This window comes from Cryptomeria japonica, chromosome 3, assembly GCF_030272615.1.
Source record: "Cryptomeria japonica chromosome 3, Sugi_1.0, whole genome shotgun sequence".
Classification (NCBI taxonomy): domain Eukaryota; kingdom Viridiplantae; phylum Streptophyta; class Pinopsida; order Cupressales; family Cupressaceae; genus Cryptomeria; species Cryptomeria japonica.
Genome location: NC_081407.1, coordinates 517,041,429 through 517,066,570, shown reverse-complemented (window position 1 = coordinate 517,066,570; position 25,142 = coordinate 517,041,429). Strand labels below are relative to the sequence as shown.

The window sequence follows — 25,142 nt, the reverse complement described above, 5'->3', positions numbered from 1 at the left end:
TGAAAATTGGAAAAATTGAAAAAAAAAAAGTAAGGGGATATTTCAAGCCTCCATGGCCTCATACAAAATAACCCAATAGTTTTTGCCCCATCTACCAAATCTAGAACCCTAACCAAAAGGTTTCATTGCCTAAAGCAATATAGTACGGATTTATTAAAATTTAATATAAAAAATAAAAAACATTTGGACAACAAATAAAAAGTAAATGTGAATCTAAAGATGGAGTTGTTTACTTTGTAATTTTCTAGACATCAAATTTAAACTTACCTTCAAGATCATCTTTGTGCTCTTGACTAATATGTCATAAAAAATGGTCTTCACAACCCTTTTCTCCTTTGGCCTTTGAACCCAAAGACTCCACCTACCTAGTGCTCACAAACATTTCCTAAAGCAACATTATTAAACTTGAAATGTTCTACAATGTGATGAAAGTGCTGGAAAATCATGTCTCCTAATCACATAAGCTCATTTCCCTTAGTGTGTTGTCACATCAACTTAAGAATCCAAAGGTAGCTATAAATGCAATTTAACTCACATCTTTTGCCATGATTTTCACCCATCCAAGTTTGCCTATTGCTCAAGTAGAAGATCAATGCAATGGACGCACATGGGCTCCCAAAAATGGTAGTGTGCCTCATGCAATCTCTCTCCCACTACATGACCACTTCCTCCAACAATAGCACATAATCTTTGCATTTTTCACTTAACACAAGTCATTAATTAACTTTTAAAATATCAACTATCCACCTTACATGACTAGAAAGTTGATCAACATGAAATTATTCCTATCCGTCCACCCATCAAACAAAATAATGCAGCCCTTGTGCCAAATTCTATTTTGATCTTCTAATATGACCTAAGTATTTTTAACAACGTTGTCCAGCAAGGGCCTACTGAAACCATATGGACTATGTTCCTTGAACCCTTTTCTAGCTATAGTCAATGCATCAAGCAACAACACCAATATGGGTTCCTTGCAACATAATATGATATGTTGTTGTTATACAGTGTAATTTGGTAATTTAGCATTTTGATTCAAATGTTTCTCATGTCTTTGCTTTCACGAAGTCAAATCAAGCTGAACTTGGGCAGAGATGAGAAACAATTGACAATCACTAGTGACAACACATTACAAAGATGGAAGTATTACAAGGAGTAAATGGGACAGCAAGTTCAAGAGCCTATTAAGATCAAACAACAAACAAAAGATGAACTAACTGGGAATTCAACTATTTGTGGCATCTCACAATAGGAGAACACATCAATGCAAAATTTGAGAGCAACCGAGCACCCACAAATCCAATCTAGGTCAACAAGACATTAATCGAGAAAGATAATAACTATTGGACAATTTTCCTACACTCCATGCAAGGTACTCCATTATCTTATAAGATCTCTGCTTCAAATGAGACCATGAAGTACAACAAGAAGATATTCAACATCAGTACAAGGAGGTGTCATCAGGTGAAGAGGAAAGATCTCAGAAACCATGTCAAATGAGAAGGAATTAATGCCTTTGAGGTCAAAGAGAGGTAGTTAAAAAAAGTAAAAGAAAACACAATTAGACCAAGAAATCAAACAATCTACTAGATTGGTAAAACAAGAAAAATGACAAACACTGCAAGAGGCAGCCAATTCCAGAAATCCATCAAGGCTAATTCAAAGAACTAATTACCGAAACTGAAACCAAAGTCAATGACAAAGCATCAAACAGTGCTAAAGCTGAAGAAAAGTTTACAGAGAACTGGAGAACCTTATGCCAAGAGCAGGTAGAGGTCACAAGACAATTTCCTTTTTCATAGGATGGAAGTACAAATCTTGCCGTCCAAGTAGTGTTGGAGGTTGGTACACGAGTTGATAGAAGATTGACCAAGTTCCCTGTTCAGAGGGTAATCTTTGTCCTGAAACAAGATCCAATGACTTTGTCAATGAACAAGAGAGTCACCTAAAAAAATATTTGATGTAGTGAAGATTTAGCACCTTAAGATTGTTCATTTTAATATGTGTGCTATGAATTTTCCGTGTCTCGTTGGATCAAGGCATGCATTGACCTTTAAAATAATTTCTCAAGATAGAATTGGGCTTGTGTAAAACTAAGTACCAATGTCTAGAGAAAAATCATAGTGGAGAAACCATCTAGGCATATCGTCAAATGCTTGAGATTGGACCAGAAAGGCGCACATGCGAATAACGCTTTGCAAGAATATTGTTCTAAGCTTGCTACTGTTTGGCAAAAAGGACATGCCAAACGGATGCATAACAGATTTTGAGGTAAAGAAATTTGTTGCTCAAGTTATATTCTTAATATAGTTCCTATGAAATTTGTTCCTGACACAACACCATCTGAAAAAGGGTATAACCAGAAACCTACTATTTGTTGCTACAGAATTTTGGGTAGTATTGCTTCAGCCCATGTAATGGATAGAGGAAGAAGCTACATCCTAACAGCCATAAGTGCATAGTGGTGGGAATATTTATAGGATTCTAAAGCCCATGAATTATGGGGTCCTCTTTACAATGGATTCACCATTACGAAAAATCTTGATCTTTTATGAGGTGCCTACATGTGAAGATGAACCTAAATGTGAAGATGAACCTAAATGTGTGGATACTATTATCCAAATTATTAATAGTAATACAGATGTAGATGACACTCTCAATTCCAGTGCATATGGTTCTTCAAAAGTGTGTGTTTGAGGACATTTCAGGAGGTGGATGTTTCAAGAGATACAATACCAATGCAGGCTTTAAAGGGGAGAGATCAAATTTGAACTCATTGTATAGGATGAGGATGGCCCTACATAGAAGGGAAACCTGACAATGAGATTCCCATTTCTAGGATGAAAATTAAGCATCCTAGGTGGGCCACTAGTACTCTTTAGGAAGCAAAGGAGAATAATTGGACAAACATATACCATCACAAACCAAAAATGAAAAAACATTCCCAACTTGCTTTCCTAACTAGAACGCCAAAAGTCAAGACATATATGAGCAGAAGATGATGTTGAAAGTGCTCAACTTTATTTGTCGGTATATGTGATCTATTTTCCAAATTGTAGGAATTGCTAAGGTAATCAAAAGTTGTCACTAGCATGAAAATGAGACTAGATTTATTTTAACAAGATCAACTTCTCAATGCCACTTTTTCACTTTCTAAGTTAATGTTTTAAGAGTGGGTACACATCTTGTTAGTTCTTTTTGAGTTGGCAATACTTGTTAGATTTACATTGAAATTATCATCAAATTTGCATGAATAGGAGATACATAAAACTGCCTTTAAAACACATGAGGGTTATTATCAATTCTCAGTTATGCCATTTGGTCTCACTAATGCCCCATCAACTTTCCAAAGCTTCATGAATTCAATGTTCCGCCCATTTCTTTCCAAATTTGAGTTGGCATTCTTTTGCAATGTCCCCTTTATAACATTCATAGCATGATGTTGTTGTGCCTATTTCCCCATGGTCCCATAGGCTAACCAGGACATTAAAGGGACGTAGAGGCCATTTGGCCTAGACAGTTTCAGTTGCAAGCCATTCTGAGGGGTTTTGAGGCAGTTTTGGGCACACTTACTATTTATAGTAAGTCATGCTGGACATAATTGGACATCCAGTGGCAGTGACATGTCGATGGTAATTGTTTAAAATCGACAAGAAGATTTATTTATCATTGATATGATTTATTGTGTGTTAATAAAGTTATTTTATAAAGTTAAATTTAATTATTTAACTTTATTAATGCATAGACTATAATTGTGGGAAATTTTTAAATAAAAGATTTCCCCTTTATTCTATAATACATTGGAGACATAAAAAAGTGTTTGAGGACTTACGTTGAAGGAAAATCATGTTACATGGCATGGGAAATATTAAAAAAAAACAGCAATCGTGATAACATAGGGGCCAAAAAAGCAATTGTGAGAAAATAGGAGTGAAAAAGCAAAAATCCCGAAATTATAGGAAAGGGCAAAAAGGGTGATCTTGTTTATTCCACATTGACAACAAGAGTGAATGAGCTTTCGAGAAAGGGTTATAAAAGAGATTGAAAAGTTCTCTTTCAGCATGCTGGATTGAATAAGGAATTTATGAAATTGTTTGGAGAGTTCATCTGCAAGGGCTTAGAAGACGAAACCCCTTTTCGCTTACAATCTCTATGCTGTTGGAAGACACAGTCTGGGGATTTGATTAGTGCTTGCAACCAGGTATTAAATCATTCGTCAAGGGTTTATTTGCTGGTAAAGAACTTTGAATTTTTATAACAGAAATTGTGGGAAGTTTAAAAGGAGCTTTGGATATATATGTTTGCTATCGCTGGAGACAGAGATAGGCTGCATTTGGAGATATATAGTATATACTGACAGATATAGGCCGCATCAGAATATATACTGAGCTGCGATTAATATAAACTGCTTTTTGGAGATTTGCATCTGCTGTGACTGCACCATTTGCAAATTTTGGGCTGTCCCTTACTGCTGTAGCTGTACCTTTCTCATTCAATTGAGCTGCTAACTCAAGTTGAAGTCTGCTATGGCCTGCGTGGGGAGTTAATAAGACTACAACTGCACTGTTGAAGGTATTCCAGCTATACAGATCTGTCAAAGTCAGCCGCACTGTTGGAAGACTTATTCTGGGCGATGTGTGTAAACTCTTGCTGTGTATTAATACTCATTTCAGTGAATGGGTGTGTTTATTTGATGTTTGCAATTGAATTGAAGCATCTGATATTTCCAGTCTTTAATTTGCTTGCACTTTCAGAATATATTTGATGTGAGCATTGAGGGAAGTGAGTTTCATCTTAATATCTGTTGTTGATCTGCATTACATATATATATTTTGTGTTTCATATTTATATCTTGAGCCAAACATTGAACACCAAATCAGACCCATCTCAATACTATCTAGGAAATTGTCAAGTCTCATATCTGAGTCACCTACATCATCTACTGGTGCCAACCATCCGACACTCTCAGGAGGAGGTGCAACACTTAGAGGTGCGGAACCCCTTGTGGCAGGTGTCATACCTTCGACCGTGAGTGTGGTGCCCTCGGCCGTAGGTGTGCCGGTTATTAACACAACGACTGAGGTTGCCTCCTGAACTCCCTGTGATGTGGAGATGTGCAATATGTTGGGTGCCCACACATGCGCCAAAGGGGACAACTCCATGTGGCATAACTAGGTGTGTCGTAGGGGACAACTGTGGTGGAGCAAACACAACTCTCCCTGATGTAGCTCTCCTTGCTCCCCACTCGACCACTACAACCCCTGATGGTGGTATGGTCCCCTTGGCTATTGTCACTTCCGCAGCTGACTCCTCACCTTCACCTTTGGCAACCCATGCCTCCTCCATTTCTTCCCTGCCACCCTACTCTCCATAGTGTTCCATCCTAAACTCATCCCCACTCTCAACCTCAGAGGATGACACCTCCATTGTTTCCTCCTACTCAAGGTTGTCTTCCTCCTCTTCACTTAGCCCTGTACTATCTTGCCTTCTTTTCTTTTTGAATAGTTGGATGTGCTCCCCTTCGATCGTAAGTGTGTCCAAATAAGTCCTGTAGAACATGGCTGATTTGTTGGGATCCACTCGGTTGGCTGGTGTAAACCTCCCCAACTAGTCTGCTGGTAGTTGGGTTCTCAGTGCCTCAAGAAATCTTAAATGCTATGCCATGGTGGCACATGTAAAAAGTCTTGTGTTTGAGAGTTAGAAATTCCCCAATGTGTTCTAATAATAGCTCTACCCAGTTATAGACGTTTCTTGTCATGATGCCATTCATGAGTTTCAACATCCATACAACTATATCTAAAGCCCCGTTGGCTCCTGTGAGTTGGCTCTTTACTAGGTCAAGAATGCACCTCCATTTTGCATTTGCGATGAAAGATTTTTTCACCCCTTGGTTGTTGCTGCTACTCCATAGACTATCCCAGTCTTTCAATGAGAGGTCGCTTGGGCATACCAGTCTGAGCAACCTACCTTTCTCCTTTGTGGGCATCCTAGCTGAGGGCTTAGCCACTTTGAAACCATTGGATGGGATACTGAAAACCCTTGTGAATTCCTTAAACTCAAATGATATCACAACTAAATTTCCCTGGAACTACACGATGGACTTGTGCAAGTCCAAATCATATCCTTCCACCATAGTCCATAGTACTGGCTCAAACTCCCGTATGTTAAACATAGGCATCAAAATGGCTTTCTCTACCTCCACCTTCCTGAGCGAGGTTTTCATTGGGTGGTCATTTGCAGTGCTATCCCACCACGTACGAGAATCACTACCAGTGACACTCCCAAATGTCAGGGTATCCACTGTCACCCTCTCGTCCTTTTGCACCTTCGGCCTTATTTTCTTATTTCCGCTGCCGCTTGTTGCCATGGCTATGTGATGTGACATCTTTCCTTTGTCTTTTCCAATTTTGTCCTTTGTCAAATAACTACATCTACTAGGATTCCTATAACTAACTTTGACCATTTCTTTTCGTGGGGAGCTCTTGTGATATGTGCCAATTCCACCTTCGGCCATACCAATTCGAGCTTCGGCCTTAACAACTTAACCTTCGACCATACCAATTCCACCTTCAGCCATACCAATTTCACCTTCGACCATACCAATTCCACCTTCAGTCGTACCAATTTCACCTTCGGCTATACCAATTCCACCTTTGACAGCTGTCACCTTCTAAGAGAGTAAGATTCTCTTAGCCACTATCCTCTAGGTAACCCCTTCGACGGTTGTCGCCTTCAATGAAGGTACGGTTCTCTTGGCCACTGTCCTCTCGGTAACCCCTTCGACAATTGTCACCTTCAACGAACGTACGGTTCTCTAGACCATTGTCCTCTCGATAACCCCTTCAAATATTGTCAACTTCGACGAACGTATGGTTCTCTCGGCCACTGTGCTCTCTGTGATCCCTTCGGCAGTTGTCATCTTTGACGAAGGTATGGTTATCACGATCGCTATCCCCTCGGTAACCCCTTCGGCAGTTGTCACTTTTCACAAAAGTACAATTCTCTCGGCCTCTGTCCTCTCGGTAACCCCTTCGGTAGTTGTCATCTTCAACAAAGGTACAATTCTCTTGACCTTTGTCACCTCCATGGCCAATGGTTCCTTCTGCATACCCTCGGTCATTGTCACCGAGGATGCTACTACCGAGGGTGTTGAGGGTTTTGGCACACTCAACCCTACTTCTACTAGTGTCGATGGTGTAGGCACGCTTGCTACCGATGGTGTATACATACTTGACTCGGCCACCATTACTCCAACTATGGCCACCTTGTCACTATCTGTCTAGATTGCCTTGTCATGATCATCCACATTGTAATTTCCAATTGCATCCAATGCACCCAAGGATACATCATCGCCAACTTGAACATCCTCTGCCACAGGTAAATCTCTGCAACTTGCATAACCTTCACAATCACTTCGTCTATACGCACACTACATCCCCGAACCGCAATCCATAAGGTATCCTCGACACCTTCCCTTTTAGAGGATGAAACTTTTCTCTACAACCTTCCTTGTTTGGCTTCTATGTACCACTCCTATTGTCCTCATTTTTGTTTTCAAAAATGAAGGACCATTACATAAAAAAATTCTCAAAAAATGAAAATTTTACTCTACAGTACGCTTCCCGAGGCAGAATTTTGCTTCGCCCTTGGACTGGCTTAATCCTCAATCCATCCTCGAAACCACATTTCAAATTTCATCGCATTCTGGGTTCATTTGCTATGTCTTTCCTTCAATTTCGGGTTTTTCTCCCTGACTACAGGTGGGAAATTTTCCTTAAATTGCAAGTTTTAGTGTTTTTCCTCTAAGTTGCCGGTACGGGTACGGGTACGGGTACGGGTACGTGGGTGCGGTACGCTGGTACGGCATTTTTTTAAGGGGGGGCCTGGGTACGTATGGGTACGTCCGTACAAAAAAATGTAAAAATCATAAATATATACATATATACACTCTAATAAGTAGAAACAAAAATTAAATTTAGAATCCCACATATCATCCATATGCTAAACAAAACTTGGAACTATCATATATGATTCATATTGATATAACTATAAGTCTATAACAAAATTACAAACTTTGAATGTTATGATAGATATCGAATTCATTGTTCACTGGCTCAACCGTTCAACAATAAAATAACACAACTAATAATCAGCAATAGCATCATATGGATCACTAGGAAGATCAAGATCAACATCATCATTGACATTAGATGATGTAGGTAGAGTACTGGAACCACATGCAGCCTCACTGCCACTTGCACTAGCAGCACATTGGCTATCAGACTCCCCAGAAAGTAAAGATTGTGTGGCAGCTGAAAAATCCAAATCAGTTCGCTCTGGATCTACATCCCAAAACTTTGTGCTCCCATCCTTATACTCATTTTGTTTATGAGTAAGAAGGCGCAAGTTTGAATGCACATAAACGAGCTCTTCTGCCTTACTTGCTGCCAGTCGGTTGCGTTTCACTGAGTGGATAAAGGAGTATGTGCTCCAATTTCGCTCAGATAAAGAGGAACTAGCAACCTATTGAATAATTGACACAAAGTGAGAGGGTGACAATTATAAAATAGTAAAAAGTCTAAATTTAGAGAGCAATAAAAATTAAGAAACTTACTTGCGATAAAACTTTGATTGCAAGAGTTTGAAGGTTTGGTGATGTATGGCCATTGAGGTACCACCAAGCATGAGAATCCTTTTTATACTTGTCACGGAGAGCGGAAACACTTTGACCATTGGAGGCTACAAAATCAGCAAACTCACTTGTCATTAAATCCTCCATTTCAGAATCTGGGAAGAGTTTAGTAAGTGCTGTCCTACACCCTTCACTGACTTCTGAATCTCTATATGGTGGTACCCTTGATGGCTTAGCAAGCATTTCATCACTATAAAATTTGGGAGTCAATGCAAATGCAAGAAGATGTAGTGGGGTGGTCATTTTGTTCCACCGCTCAACACAAATTGATTGAACCTCTTTGAAGAAAGTTTCTTCGGGATCTTGCTCTTTTGTATTGATGATGGCTTTCATTTTCTCAATCATCGAGTCAATGCCATCATATACCTCTCCCAAACATGGGTGATCCATGTCAGTATAACGGATCATACTCATGATGGGCTCAGTGAAACTCAAAAGATATTCCACTCGATCCCACCAAGTGTCATCTAGGATCATGCGCTTTACATTTGCTGCCCTTTCAGTATTGGATTGCCTCCATAGGGACCAACTTTGACTAATTACCATGCTAGCAAGTGGCTGTCGCACCTTCACAAGTCGCCTCAAGACGATTGTGTTGGATGCAAATCGGGTCTCGGCAACCTATTCAAAAATTAAAAATAAAAATTAGAATACAAAGAAGACATGATAAAAAAATAAAAATTAAGTAACCATCAAAGTGAAATGTAGATTTTAAAAATTGAAGTGTTTCAATTACCTTTAGCAACTCCAACTGTGAAAATGATCTGAAAATGGCCTGTGACATGTTATGGTTTGTGATGAACATTTGGATCTCTTCAGCCTCAACATAAATTTGTTTGATCCAATCTATTTTCCTGCCTATCTTTTGTAGCATGAGGTTGAGAGAGTGGACAGCACAAGGTGTCCAAAATATGTGTTCAAACCGTGTCTCAATCAACATACCTGCAGCTCTACAATTCTTTGCATTGTCCGTTATTACTTGGACAACATTTTGAGGTCCCACATCCTGATGCATTGTATAAGGATGTTAGCAATAAATTGTGCATCCTTCACCTGTCCCTCACAATCCACAGCGTTCAGAAACATTGCCCCTTTAGGGCACACTGCAATTACATTAATTAATGGCCGATTTTTGGTATCCTTCCATCCATCTGTAATGATGGACACCCCTATTTGTTTCCATGAATTTCTAATGGGAGCCAATGCATTGTCTATGTTTTTTACCTCCTTTGCTAGTAAGGTGCTACGCACCTTCTCATAACCTGGCCCTGTGTACCCTTGTGGAGCCTCATTTACCTTTTTCAACATATCCTGCCAATATGGTGATCGTACCACATTAAATGACAAACCGTTTGCATATAGACATCTTCCAACGGATTGATCTGCAATCTCTCTAGCATCATTCTTAAATGCTCTCTCTAATGGTCCCCTGCTTCTCTTCACAATAACAGGTTCTTCACTAATTGGGTCCAAGAATGGGTGGCTCTCTACCACGATATCAGGAAAATCGCTATAAGATGGAGAAGTAGGGGGCCTCTTTGATTTACTTCCTCTTCCTATCAACAAAGGATGGTTTGAGGCACGACCAACTCTTGCACTGCTTCCTCTTGCTCTCTAATATATCCTGCTATTTCTTGAGGTGACATCCCATTTCCATTCTTTCCTAGACATGGTTTGATTCCTTGTTGGGGAATGGCACAAAAATGGGCTTTGACACGACTGTAGGAGCTAGTTTTTTTCGTACTACAGAAGTTGCATATCCATAAAAATGTTCCACCACCTTTTACTTGGTCTATTATTTTGACATATTTCCATAAAGGTGAATTTGGGTCAGTTTTGAAAGTCCGTTGAGGAGTAGAGCTAGTAGTCGTTGCCATTATGATTTCTACAACAAATTAAAAAAAAAAATATTAATATTTAATATTAAACATTAGATTATAAATGTTAAATATATAAAATTAAATTTAATAATTTATTTAAAATAAAAGTGAAATTATTATAATTATGAAAGTTATTAGGTTTTTAAAAAATATACCTATTATTAAATTATTATTATTTTTAATATTTTAAATATGAGTAGTTTTTAAAAAAAATTATTATAGTTTAACTTTATTTAATAGTTTGTAAATTGTTTGTTAAATGAAAACAAACAATCTAATGAAAAATTATATTTTTATTAGATTGTTTGTTTTCATTTAACAAACAATTTAATTAGCAAACTATTAAACAAAAAAAACAAACTATAATAAATATTAAAATTTAACAAACTAATAGCAAACTATAATAAAAAAATTAATATCAAACCTGATGCCGAAGCCCTCCTGCCGTGGCGCCTCCCGCCGTCGTCGCGCGCCTCCTCTGTGCCGTCGCCCTCCTGCCGTGGCGCCTCCCGCTGTCGTCGCGCGCGTCCCGTCCTCTGTGTCTGCGTGCCTCCTTTCACCTCTGTGCCGTCGCACGCCTCCCGCCGTCGCGCCTCCTCAAACCCCTGTGCCGTCGCGCGTTAATGGTTTCAAACTTTCGCGATTTTTCAGTTTTCCTTTTTCACCATGCGTGGCGTGGAATGGTTTCACGATTTTTTATTTTTGCCTTTGCTTTAGGGTTTTAAATGTTAAACGACATATTCGACCCGTGAAAAAAACCCTCGAAATTTGCGAATGATGCGGATTCGTCAAAAAAACCGTATGGAATCGCCACGTCTACACCGGATGTGTCGAGATTCGTGAGTCAAATATCGGATACATTTCAGGGGGTAAAAATCGGTACCCTGTCCGAATCCACAGGGATTCCAGGGCGAATCCGAATCCGATACGCACCGCATCCGGATTCATGGGGAAAATGTGAAGTACCGGTAACTTAGTTTTTCCTTTGTTTTAGTCTTTGTAGGGAAATTTTTAGCTAATTACAAGTGCACTTTATTGAAAAAGAACTTGTAACTTACTTTTTATTTCCCCCTTGTTGCTTTTTGGCTTTTTAAGTCATAATAGGGATTTTTTGGATAAGTTACAAGTTAAATTTAAATTGCATATTTAAAAAAGTCACTTGTAATTCTTTTGTAAAATTCCTAGTTTAGTGTTTTTACTTGTAATGGGAATTTTATTCCCCTATTACATGTGTTAAGTTATTAAAACTTGTTGAAGGGATTTTATTTTCCCCTTTACAAGTTATTATAACTTGTATATCTCTCTCAAAAACCCGATTTTGCTTAGAATGGAGAAAAGTAACATTTTATAACTTGCAATTGAGTTTTACAAACCCAATTTGCTCCATAAAGAGAAAATGAAGGCATTTTAAAAACCCGATTTTGCCTTGTTGAAAGAAAAGTGAAATTTTAAACTTGTAATATGAAAATAGAAACCCGATTTTCACTATTACATGTAAAATGAAACTTGTCATTCACTTCCAAGAACCCGATTTTCCTCTCCTAAAACGATTTTGCCACAAATTCTTCCCGATTTTTGTGGAGAGATTCATGGATCAAGGAGGCGATATGATTGCAAGGCAATTTTTGTGAGATTGCATTTGTTTTGGTAAACGGTTTGCACTTCATTTTCTGCGTTTTACTTCTTCAAAACCGTTTTCCACGTGATTCTTTCAAGCCACATCTTGGGGTTTTGGTGCCATGAGTTCACTTCACCCTTGGGCATTTGGCTTTGGGTCTCTGAAACATGGTTTCTCCTTAGCAATTTGGCCCTACTTTCTTGCATCTTCAACCATGTTTTTGCTGCTAAAGACGTTTTTCAAAAACGTGGCTAGTGTTTTCAAGTTTGTTTATTGCTTACTTAAGGGGTTGTCTTCTTCAATCAAAGATTGTTCATCTTTTGAAGAGGCATTTCGAATTGAAGCAAGGTATGTTTTCTTGTTTCATTTTCTTGTTTTCTTGTTTTTCCATTCTAGTTGCAAATTTGTGTATATGTTGGTTTTGCCCCAAAATCGGTTTTGTGAGAGAGATTTTCCCCTTTGCAAGGCAATTTGTGAATTGCATTGTTCTTCCCCATTTTCCCTCTTTACTTGTATTCAGGATTTTTAATCCCGATTACAAATTGGATGAAAATAATTGATCTTCCCTTATGGTTATAAGAATTTAACCATCTTTTGTTGAAATTCCAAGTTGCAAAGATGAAAAACACCCATCCTTCCCAAATCGGGTTTTTAGAATCGGATTGCATGTTGAAAGTTCTTCCCATTTTCTTGAAAATGCCATTCCGAAAACCTTCCCATTTTTATCCATTCATATTGCCTATATCCGTACTTTCCGTTCACGTCATTTCCCACAAGTCTAAATCTCATTTTTCACTCATTTCTCCAATTTCCGTTTTACAAGTATACTTGTGTTAGGGTTTTAAAAATCCGATTGCATGTTTGTTCTTCCCAACTTGTATATTTGTAAAACTTTCCCCAAGATCCGAAATTGGTCAAAGTCAAATTTCCAGCATTCCCATTTATTTCCCATCTTTCTCTCACAAAGTCGTGAAGTGCAAGGGCTGGAGTTCTTCCCATTTGAAGAAGGAAAAATGTTAGTTGCAGTTGATTATGATGTTGCCTTAACACTTTTAAGTCTTCATCGCAGTATACCAGGTTATCCTTCAATGTCAGATTTACCATCCTCTCCTATTCCGAAAAAGATGAAGTATAAATATGACAAGTACCAGAATGAAGTTTCACCTTCGCAAGTTTCCTCTCCTTTGGATCACATCAAGGACACGGAGATAGGGCATGTGGACATGTCAGAATTCATTAAGAGAGTGGAGGATCCGCAGGATAGTAATATGCAGCAGTTGTTGGACAGCTACATCCATCATGCATCTTCTTTTCCAGTGGCTTCCCTAGAACCTGAATTTGTTCTCTCTTGCGCCCATCACTTTGACAAGGAAACAAGAACCATTAGAAATGATGATGGTGAGGCGATAATCTGCCTTGATACGGATACTATTGAGAAAGTCTTCAGAATACCACCAGCACTTGTTTATATGGAAATTTCAAAGGATAGTGCAGCTGAGTACTATGTCAAGAGGGAAAAGGACTGCAAACGTCATATTAACAAGTGGATTCATGAGCCACGAGCTGCCTTCACAAGATGGGCTACGTTGTATCGTTGTGACTTTAAGTGGGAAATTGGAGACATCATTACTCTTCTCAGCAGGATGATGGGTCTTGAACACTCTAATGTTTTTGAGCCCTGGATGTATCAGTTTACCATGTTCATAAGGCAATCACATCATATATCATAGGGAGAGATTATCAATGATGCTTTGTGCACGCAACTTGCAGCAGTCCCTACTACCATGACTTTCTACATGAATTCATACTCAGTGTATTTGGCAGCGTCACTCAGACATTTCCCTGGTCTTTCTACCAAGGGTGATCGCTCGCTTATACCGGTGTGGGAATATTATGATCAGCTGCCTTTGAGACCTGGCAGATTACATTTTAGAAGGGTTCAAGATGCATTCTTTAGTTACTTCATGTGCCAGTTTGACAAGATTCTAAAGAACAGAAGGGTGTCAGATGAAGCATGGGAAAGAGTCAATGAGTATGGGTGTTTGTTTCTTCAATTCCCAACTTTCACTTATGTGAGAGTCGAATGCTAGAGTGGCCAGCCATACATGCTTCCTAGATACCCGACCAATAAGATCATTCTTATGGAGTTGGGAAGACAGATCATGGTTGTGCACGCTCGTCAATCTGTCAGACATAAGGTCGGAATGGAGATTTCTACAACAAACCCATTGAAGATTGGTCGGTATTCTCTTGTCGCATCCGTCAAAGCCAAAGCTATGGAGACTGAGATGCAAGAGATTAAACTCAAAAGGTTTAAGTCCAGGGCAGATTTTGATTATTGGGGTATGAAGGAAAAGATCAAAAAGTCCTTCGTACACGTACATCGTATTGAGGATATCTGGGTAGATCTCCGTATAGAAATGGAGGTTCTCAAGATGGACTACCGCAAGCTTACTGTTGAGCAAGTTATTGATGTGAACCTGGTGGACATTCTGCAAGGAATGATGGATGATGGGAATGTGCTCGATCCAGAGTACATCTCACGAAGAGTTGAAGAAGCACCACTTCCTTTAATCCAATGGTCGCATAAAGAATGCACGTCCATTCTTGAAAAATTTCAGCCTATCTTGGCTAACACCAACACTTGGCTCAGAGGTAATGGTGTTAGACTCATCAAGATCAAGGTCAGGAAAGAAGATGACTCTACGGGGCCTCTTGGACGTAAGTCTGAGAATCAGATTGACAACAAGGAAGGTGCATCATCTTCAAGCACTAGGATCAAATTGCGGGTTAGTCGGGTAATAGTGCTTCCTTCTGAGGAGGCAACAGTTCATGGAAAGGAAAAGTCCCGGCTTCACGTTCATGTGATCAATCCTAATAAGCCAGAAGAAGGACAGCAATCAGATGATGCTCCTAAGTCACTAGCTTCGGACTCACCTCATGAGATTCTTTCAGTTTCCATGGAGATGCCTCTTTCTCCTCCTAACATAATAGTGGAAGAGTCTCCTCAGAATGTTGTTCCTATTTCACCAGTTGAGCCGCCTCTTGATCATCAACAAGAGAGTATGCTAGAAATTCCTGAGGATACTCCTGCATGTATCCATTTGTCAAAGATTGATACCTCTACTTCTGGCTTTGAAGAATTTATGGGGCAATCTTCATGCCCTTTGGTTACTGAGCAACCCATAGTCGCCATCCAAACAGATACTCCTCCCAGGTTGACCACGGTTGTTCAAACAGAAACTATTTCTCCTTCGCCTTCAACAGCTACTAGAGGAGAACTAGTCGTTTTACCTCCATGGCTTAGTTCTTTTCCTCCAAAGAGAAAGAAGCAGTGAATCTCTCCTGATGTCTTTGATTATCAGCAACTAAAGCAATCTAGGCCCAAGGTTGCCAAAAAGGCCAAGGCAATCTCAAGAGTAATTGTTGACAGCAATAAGACGAAAGTGGCAGAAATTGTTGAGGCCCTTGTGGATAAGCCACGTGAGGAAATGCAAGTTGCTGATTACAGGGTTAAAAGGATATAATTGGGTAAACAAATGCATGAAGTGGTCAAACATGATGCCCAGCAATCTGTAGCCTCACTAGTGCAGCGGTATGATGAACTTCTAGCAAAGAAAGACAAGCTAGAAGAGGAGAATAGGCAACTTGTTGCAGCTGTTCATAAAATTACAAAACCTGCTGGTGAAGGGAGTAATCCTACAAGTTCTCCGGTTCCCAAGAATCAATTCGGGGAGTTGAAAGAGCTGCTCAGAAAGTACAAGCGTTGGATTCTTGGGTGCATCAACTTCATGATCTGTGTGCACAAATGTTGAAAGACATTTTCCAAATGATGTCTAAGTTGGAGACCATTGAAGAAAAATTGAATCATACCTCCGAGACTTTCAAACAGAATTTGAAAAGGGTTGAAGGTAGTTTGACAATTTGGCACACAATGCCCCAACAACAGTTGAGTGTTCTTCAAGAGCATGCTATTATTCCTTCCAAGTTCATGTACTTGGAATTTGAAGAACTCCTAGAGAATAAAACCCTTGTTCTCAAATCCCTCATTGAGGAGATTGATGATGCAATGAGATTGCGAGTTGAAGTATTCCAAGGTGTTGTTTCCCACTGTGAGAAGGCCTCTTGCAATATCATGAGTCAGAATGGAGAGTTGATACCAAAAGAAGAAGTGCTTGCAGATTTATAGATGAAGATTCATAATAAGTGGAGAAGCGAACAATTCTCAGCTGCCTCAATTCAGGTTTTGATGAAATATCAAATCTTTTTGCACGAAATCCAGTCCACTTTGGAGAAGAACGACTCTATGCTTCTTCGATGCCCTAACACCATTGTGAAGACCGCGGTTGTTGCCAAGAACACCCACGAACTGAATCCTGCTGAGCTACGAATGATCATCCAGAAGTTCGAAGGATTCATGTCTTCACACGCTGCAGCTTAAGTGTTTTTCAACACTTAGTTGTATTTTTCCAGAATTGTAATCTCTTAGTTGTAGTTTTTCTTTTGACAAGTTACATGTAAAAACCTTTTGTAAATTGCAAGTCAAGTCTTTACTTGCACTTTTGTAATTACATGTAAGGCAACTACAAGTTGTAATCAGTTAGGATTGTAGTTGGAATAAGTCATAGTTAGTTATTGAATAAGTTTTGGTGGTTGAGAGAATCTCTGAAGTTAGTTAGGATCCTCCCACCTTTTTCTCAAGACTCCTCTTCTATAAATACTTGACGGGTCTATTGTAATCTTTATCTTTTAGAAAGCAAGCAGAAACTCTGCCAAATTTACAGCAAAGAAGTATTTGAGCTTTCATGTGTGAATTCAAAAATTGAAAGGAAATAGAAGAAAATTGCTCAAGCTTTGAGTCTTTGTGCTACATTCTTGAGTTTGTGTTCTATATTATCTTTCTTGCAACTGTTTCTTCAAGAGCTTAATCAAATTTGATTTGCAGTCTTTGTGCTGCAAGTATTTGAGGTTAATATAAATTAGAATAAATATTCTTTTGAAAGGAGCTATAAGACTTTGTGCTTGCACTTATTCTTAAGAGAGTTTAGAAGCAGATTTTGTAAGCAATAGCTGAGAGTCTTTGAGCTCATACTACTTCCTACTGTTTTATGTAGAAAAGAATAAGATATTTAAGTCTTTGAGCTGTTATAATTTGCTCTTGATTGCGTTAGTATAGAAAAGGGTAGATAGGACTTCACATAATCAAGACTTTGAGCTTGATATTTGCTGTCCCATCCCGAAGGAAGTGACGGAAGTCTTTGAGCTTTCAGGAAACTTCATTTTCTTTTTCTCATTTCATTTCAAAAAGTTGTTACTGCTGTTTTATGTTAAATTGCTATCACTTTTCCGTGAAGAGAAAAGGATATTGGCTTTCTTAAAAGAAGAAGAAAGACTGCTGTCCCATCCCATTTTATTTTTAAAGTTGTAGATAGATAGGGGGGGCCTTCCCTTAATTAGGAGAGTTTTACTCACACACTGTGGTTGAAACCACAATTTTGTATATTCCCCAAGTGTACAAAATTTTCAACCAACAGTTTTACTCCCCCTTGTTTCATATGGATTGCTCTTCCTTGTCGTATGGACCACACCCTTCCTTGTACGATCACACAAAGACCTATTTTTACTCCATGAAGGTTTTGAATGTTGTTGTCTCAAGTACAAGGTTCTAATCATCCCCTACTAGTATCACCTTTGGGTTGTCGTCTTCCCCCAGGTTGACCTTCTTTATGTTCAGTTTATCATACTTTATCCCTCTCGAAACAGTGGGTAGGCATATCATCTACTCTCGCCGCTCCCTCCTTGTACTCTTCGTATTCCGATGGGAAGGTGGCATTCTCCATACCAGCTTCTTCAATCTCTCTGATTTGCAGCATGTTGCACTCGAGGTGGAAAACTTCATAGTCCTCCATCTGCCAATGAAACAACCCGTTGAGAGAACTTCATAGTCATCCATCTGCCTTCAAACTCTAAGTCTGATGCCAACTCTTGGCTCACCGCTTGGTTCCAGAGGTCGATGACATATTTCCTCCCATCACTCTCGATGGTGAGTGTATTTTTCTTCCACTTGTGGTTTGCCTTGGTGGTGATTAGCCAGCCCCTTGCAGGGAGGACGTTGTACGCCGCCTTCTCCAACGAGATGACAACAAAGTCCAGAAAGAAATGTTGAGTGCCAATGGTGACCTTCTATGCCACGAGCATCCCAAGTGGTTTGATGAGATGCTAATTAACCCCTACTTGATGGAAGGTTGGTGGCCACAGTGTCTCCTCCAATAGTACATTCACGCCAGAGCCTCCGTTGACGATAGTGTTTGTCAACTTACATCTCATTATTTCCATCTTGATGATGACTGACTTCTTTCCAATGCCCACCGTTAGCAACATCGGATCAGGGCCAGGCTGCCTGTTGGCTTCTTCGTTGGCTTGCCATGCTCCTAGCCAACTGCATCATCACCGACTATGTTGGTATTGGCCATCTTCAATTGTGGCATGGTTTGCAGAAAGTCAGATACCCATACAGGTACAGTGGCCTGCAACATTTGTCTCGTGATAGTTTTCTCCGACTCCAACCATAGTGGAGTACTGGCAGCCTCATTTGAAACCCTTCTCTCCTCCGCCATCACCTATTCGATGTCAGCCTTAGCTTCCCGAAGTCTCTCCTCTATACGGGGGTTGACATATACTGCATTCTTAGTCTGGAGTCTAGTGATTGCCAGTACTTCCTCATTTGGATCCTTTACGCAGCTTGTTCACCCCTTTTTGTTTCAGGTAGTCAGTGTCTTTGTGGTTTCCAGGTCCATGCCATTTGCATAGCAACTCCACATTGTTACTTTAGCCACTCTTGCAAACCCACGCAAAGTGACCCCATTCATTGCAACTCCGGCACTGGATCATGGGTCTACCCTTCACATCATACTGAATTCTCCTTCATGGGATGTTATTATTGCTATTATTGTTATTCCCTCGCCTATTATTTTGATACCCTCCAAGAGATGCATTAGAGTTGGCAAGTGGTTTTGGAGGTGTGGCCAGAGGGGTTGTTTGTTCCCCTTGGGCGAAGAGCACCTGTGTGCTTCTCCTTTTCAAATTGTATGGGCATTCCTTGATGGAATGTCCCAATACCTGATAGATGTCAAATGAATTCTTCTGGCAAGTAGCCTTTGTATGACCTTCCACTTTGCAGTCGGTGCACCGCAACTCTTTACCATCCTTATCTTTGTCTTTCTCTGCCTTTAGCTCCTTCATCATCACAACATATCCCTTTGTAGGGCCTGTATGGTTTTTGATTCTCCGTTGTTGCTTTCTCCTGTACTATCATCATCACTAACCTTCTTCTTTCCCCGCGATGTCTTATTCTCGCTTTCTATGTCCATCACCCAATTGTAAGCATCAGTGTACAAGGATAAGGGTACCACCTTCATTTTTTTCCTCAAGGAGGGAATCAATTCCAAAATGAACCACCGCTTCTTCAGTCCATCTACTGATTCGTTTTACATCTTGTTCAATAGTTCTTTGAGCCTACAATTGTATGCTCATTCCATCTTGTTCAATAGTTCCTTGAGCCTACAATTGTATGCTCGTACATTCTCGTTCTTCCCTTGTTTGAGGTTGTAAAATTCTGCAACAATCTCATTGTCATCTTTCAACAGTTTAAATTCTTCTTGAAATGCCTTCTCAAGTTCAGGCCATCCCGCCTTGTGCTTAGCCTCTAGGTCTATATGCCAGTCGATGGCAATTCCCCGTAGGGTGGCAGGAAATGCCTTCAACCGATAACCCTGGTCATCCTGACCATTCGGCTCCCATATTGTTATACAAGTCTTGCAATGGCACATGGGATCCTCTGATCCGTCCCCTATGAATTTTGGGAGTTTTTGCTTCTCCTAAGTGTTCAACATTGTCTTCATTTAGAAGGTACCGTGTGTATTCGACCAGATTGGACTGTCTTGCTCTCATCTGCATTCCTGTGCCTCTCTTGCACTCTCGGCTATGCACAAGCTCTCTACACATCCACCTTCTACATCTTCTACACCTTGGTCACCTTCTTTGTTTCTATAATCTCTCCTCCTTGGAGTCTTTGGCTCAAACCCCCTATTCTTGATTCCTATGTGATGGACAAGTTCCCCATATGGTGCAAGTTTGTTTCAAGAAGTTTGGCAACTTTGGTCTGGAGGTCCCTTTCTTCCCCTTTGTCACGTAATGACTGTACAAATGGATTGCTGGTATTGATACTATGTGTAGATTCGTAGTCTTCGCTTCAAGAAGAGTGTACGGTTTGGTTACTTGCAAGGTTGACGAGATCTTCACTTCATTGTCCGAGGGTGGCAGCTTTATGGCAACCTTTTCCAACTCACTCCAGGTACACGATCTTTCTCTCTCGACTATAGCTTTGGCTGGCACTCCAACTCCTACTTCTCGTTGGACTCTTAGAACCTTTGACGATTCCCCATTAATTGTCGTCTTCTTTCACTTTGCTCTCTCAGGCGAAGAGATCTCCTTACCAATCCCTCCCCTTCCTCTCGAATGTCTCTAGCACTTTGGTCCTTATTTGGTTGTAGGGGCATTAATTGTCGGGGGTACGCCGTCTACCGGTATCCTTCTCTTCTTCCTCCCAAGGGGTCCTTACTTTGTATCATTGCAGTATTTGTTGTCAACGTTGCCCTCGATTCCTTTCCTCCCGTTGGTCTTGCAGTTCACTCAAATTTTGTGCCAACAACCTTGTAATTATCCTGAGAAGATTCAAAACCGCATGATTTATTGAGAGTCTGTCGCATACTGTGCTCTCAAGGACCGCTCTCTCCCAAGCTTCCCTCTGCATGTACTAATCGACCAAAACTTCCCACAAGTTTACCAAGTCTTGTGTTAATCGATCTTCCGATGTTTCTTCCTCATTGTCACTTTCCATTACTAGTACTTGTTCAAACGATCGGCCCATTACTCTATCATGCCTGTCACCACTCTTGGGTACTCTCAAATCTCCAATTTCAAATTGGCAATGGCGCCAAAACATTTAATCCCTTCGATGAATTCTTTAACTTACAGAGTAAATAGAAATATAACAATGATCATATTCAACACAATAATTCAGAAAAAACACATCAATATGGCCAAAAGATATAACTTTATTATCCATGTAATGTGTACAATAATAGAGAGTTACAGTTCCTAATACAAGCCAGAACTATATAGTAGTTAACGGTTGGTTAAGGGTGCCAAACATCGACAAGTAACAACTACCCAAGAACTACAAACCATTACATTGCTATTTATTAAACAAAACATTTATTAATTCTTGTCGGCAAAACTGCTGCCAACATCCTCCTTCTCAAGGAGTTCTCATTCAAATGTTCTAGTTCTCTCTTGGCACAAAAATACTCACATGAATCTACTCTTTCTAAAGGTTCTGCACTCTACACAATTATATTGGTCTTAGGCTATTCTCCTCTCCAATTTTTTTCCTGGGAAATTTTGGTCCAATTGACTCTACTTCTATCAACAATTCTTTGATGCCTCAAACGTTGCTCTCATATGCTATCCTCTCCATCTATCACGAAGACCTTTGACTACATCTCACAACGAAGACATAACTCACACATAGAAGTCTCTTCCTCATACCAAACTTGGTCTACAAGATCCAAACACATTCTTCACTATCTCAAAGTTCAAACCACTCATCCTCCATATGGTTGTTCATAGCTAGTTGAATATTCCAATGTCTTCCTTTGCCATTAATCCTTTCATTAGCTTGATTCTAGAACTATTTTAGCATTATTCTAGCAGGCTGGTCCCCTCACTCGTTGGATCAATCTTCGTACCTACCGAAAATCACTCTTCACCCTGGCAGTCAACCGGTAACTCCAAACTACAAATCTGACTTTATACTGACTTCAACTTTTACTTCGGATTTTAATTTGAACTAATGGATATTTTTGGATTCAACTATTTCCCATAGCCTCCTATTCATTCTTGTTGTTCCACTAGTCAAAGGAATCATCCAACTTCATGATGTGCCCTTGACTATGCTCTAACCCTCTCCTAGTTTTTTAGTTAAGGTAAAGGCATTAATTTCATTGATCTCAAGTGTTGTTGTCAATAGTTGTTAACCAACACTAGTTCTTTATGAATCTAAATTGACTTCAATATAGGCAATGGCATCAAATGTTTCTTGCCAAATAATAACACAACTTCTTGCAATGTAAACAAAGTATAATAATACCAAGATACTATAGAAAAATATCAATGATTGCTTATTTCATTTAAAGTAGTGCTTGTACAAAATTTCAACTATGAAACATCTATCAGATTAAAGTAATGTCCCCACTTTCAGGTTCTCTAGCATTCTAGTTAGCTTTGACCTTCTTAGTCAGTGTCAACCTTGTCAAAGGGGTTATTTGGTTGCCAATGAGCTCAAAGGGTCTAGAGGACTCATGAAACTTTCCAAAGTAAATTTTGGCTTCAGGTGTGATCTCCAAGATTCTTGGAGAGTGTTTTTTTATAGTAACTCCCCTATTAGGTCCAATTCTCATTATTCATCACCAGTATCACTTCTCAGTGCAATTAGATTTTGATTCAATGATTTTTGATATTTTTCGCAACTTAAGTGTATTATTGGCTATAATTTAATTATTTAAATAAGGTTGCTTAATTTATTATTTAATCAAAATAATTTGAAAAGCACCTTAGTGTTATAGCTTATTGGAAACAGGATGAAAAGTTTTAAATCATGGACGCATAAAGCAAGGACTTTGTGTGTCAAAAATATCATTATTTTAATAACAAGGTCTTTTGGAGCAAAAAGGAGATTTTAATTATTGGCAGGAAAAATATATAAGGGAGGTTTGGAGAGCTCATTTGGTATTATTGAGATTATTTGTTTTCTCTCTGGTAAAACCCTTGTGGTACTGTGAGATCAAAATTAGTTCATCTCAGCCATCTTGAGGACAAAAACCTTCTTGGACAAGCTTAACCATGGTGGTGGAAGACCCAACCTGGTTAATAAAACGCGGTTCATTCAGGATCATGGATTGTGCAAAACAATTGTTGGAACAATTTGGAGTTGAAGGTTCTATCATTCCCATAGTTTTGTTAGAGTTGCAAGTACGGTTTGTGAAATTTGGCAAGCTTTTAAAAATTTACATATAATGTGTGTGCACATGGAGAGGCACACACATTATATGATGGATCATAGATTAGATTGTGTACGATGGATCACGGATTAGATTGTGTATGATGGATCACGGAGTGTGATCCGAAACGTTGATGAAATAACTCATACACAATCTAATCCGGAAACACTCAAGATTAATATATCATGGATTGTGGAAACTTGATGTCTACTATAAATAAATAAAGATTGATCTAAATAATAGAAGAGGTGGGACCAATTAAATAAATAAAATATTTATTTAATTAAGGGAAAGGATAATTTAAATAAATAAAAATATTTATTTAAATAAGGAAAAGCTATAAGAGGATTAGTGAATTAATTAAATAAACAAAAATCTATTTAATTAATAGGAGGCTTAGGACAAAATAATTAAATAAATAAAATATTTATTTAATTAGGCTAGGACAATTTTAGGTGTCTATAGTTGTCACTTGTTTATGTTTTGTATTTTGTTTGGTAACCATTAGATACTTTAAATAGGCTTCGTGTAGTTAGGGAAGGTAGATTGATTGCAATAACCACCCTTGGTTCAAACCCAATTTTTTGCAATTTTTTCCACAGGTGACCATGTAGGTATTTTGTCAAACAGTTTACATAAGGCTGTTCTGAAATGTTGTTTTGCTTACAGGAACATTAAGAATAATAATCATAGTATTGAGTTCCATTCTCCAAACATTGACATTCCTTCACCAAATTTATTGCAATATATTTTCAATGGAAAATTGCAGATACAAACGATAGCTACAGAAGCCACATGTAGTAATTTACATTCATTAGACCTAAAAAATATCAATTTTTTTAATATTCCAAATGGCTGACCTCCTTGAGATGCTTGACCTGTTTGAGTCGCTTGAGGTGCTTGACCTGCTTGAGCAGCTTGACCTATTGTGCTTGTGGTGCTTGACCTACTTGAACAGTTTGACCTGAACAATAGACTATTTAATAATAAACACCAGTAATAATCCTTATCACTCCAATCAGCACTTGATTCCTTGCTCATCTATGCTCTCTATTTGTCATCCTGATGATGGATCACGGAGTGTGATCCGAAACATTGATGAAATAACTCATACACAATCTAATCCGGAAAAACTCAAGATTAATTTATTTATTTAATTAAATCATTAGCTTTTTCCCTCCATGACACTTGTCATTCATCTCTTAATTTACCTTTAACCACCTCTCTAATATTTTTTTATTTCCTAAACCTACCCTCCAATCTGAGCCGACGATTTATCCCTCCACCTCTTAATCCTATCCCTCCATTTCTAGGGTGCTCTCTATAAAAGAGGATCCTTTTATCCTTATCATCCCTAATGACTTAAAAACGTAATCAACTAATGACATAGTGATCACTCAAGCGTGTACATACACAACCACAATCCGTTCTTTGTTGAGCTCTTGTGCACACATAAAATCTGAGAGCAACCATAATCAATATCAAAGCAAGATCAATGAAGATAGGAAACAATGGAGATCAAACCCTAATGAGCATGTGAATGGTATAATCTTTCATATTTGTTGATTTGCATGTTTTTAGGTTCTTCATTGGTGTATGGTGGATTTCATTGTGGACCTAGGGTTAATGTGGTTGGATCTTATTTGGTATTACAATGTTCTGAATTCCCAATTTCACCGTGTACAACAACAAACTCGTAACAACTACTCGGAAGCCAACAAGTAATTACACATAATTGGATATAAACATACTAACAAAACATGACAATGTCATTCTACGCTAACTAGAATATGGAATGTTTGTCACATTGAAAAGTTGTGTCTCTTTTTCTT

At 39.0% G+C, this 25,142-nt stretch overlaps 1 protein-coding gene across 1 annotated transcript in view; it reads right to left on the bottom strand.

The window, feature by feature from the left end:
- LOC131060202 (CLP protease regulatory subunit CLPX1, mitochondrial) overlaps window positions 1-25,142 on the bottom strand; it is a 249,427-nt gene that overhangs the window by 13,412 nt on the left and 210,873 nt on the right. The window lies entirely within an intron of this gene.